A 1,067-nucleotide genomic window follows, 5' to 3' on the forward strand; every position below is an offset into this window, starting at 1 on the left:
AAGCTCCTAATATATTGTTTAAAAGACAGATGAAAAATATTAAACATCAATAGTCATCATTTTTTTTTATAAGCATTTTAAGTTCAAATATTGACAAAATACGTAAAAATGACGAAAATTTTCAAATTACTTTGAGTTAGAAATTCATTAAAATTTTTCTTTTTAAATCCAAGATTTGATAATGTAATGCAATATTGCTCATAAGTTTGTCTTCCTTTATCGAAAAAAAAATGTCTACAATAAAGTCAAATTAAATTTTTATGAGCGTTTGAAATTCATATTTTTACAACATTTCATATTCACTCGATTTCTCATGTAACGATTTCTTTATTTTGTTGTAATTAAAATACGAATGACTGTAGATACTTGAGAATTTCACTGAATGCTTATATTTTAATTTTATATACACCATACAATTTTGAAAATAATTTGACTCTTTTTGAGCTGTTCACGGACATTGTCAGTTTTCAATTTTTTTAGTTTTTTTTCTATAAATATCAATAACATTTTATTTGATGGGTAAAAAAGCTTGAAAATTTAATGCAAGGCTCCTGATATATTGTTACAATAGCAGTTGAAAAATATTAAAAATACATAGGCACAATTTTTTTATAAGCATTTAAAGTTCGAATTTCGACGAAATTTAATAATTATTTTGTAGTTAAAAATTTATAAAATGTTCAACTTTTATAGCTAAGGATTAAAAATGTAAAACAAGGTTCCACGTAAATATGTTATATATAAATATATATTATCGTTTTTCGTATACATTGATATGATATCAATGAATTCAAATTTAACACCATCCATTACAGTGACCCATTTGTAACCTACTGTACAGAAGAGCGACACCCACTTGCCCACCTTTTTCTTTATAATGTATGATGTCACAGGTGGTGTAGCCAGTGTAGGAGCTAATTTGAAATTTCTCTATTGAAAATAAAGTAAAACCAGTTAATATATCGAATGATTGAATTTTAGTTAAGTACGTAGGTATTTAGTTATTTGTATGGCTATATGATAATTTATAAATATGCAAGATGGAAATTGTATTGAAAAAAAAAATG

Source organism: Acyrthosiphon pisum, chromosome A1 (assembly GCF_005508785.2).
Source record: "Acyrthosiphon pisum isolate AL4f chromosome A1, pea_aphid_22Mar2018_4r6ur, whole genome shotgun sequence".
In the NCBI taxonomy this organism is placed as follows: Eukaryota; Metazoa; Arthropoda; class Insecta; order Hemiptera; family Aphididae; genus Acyrthosiphon; species Acyrthosiphon pisum.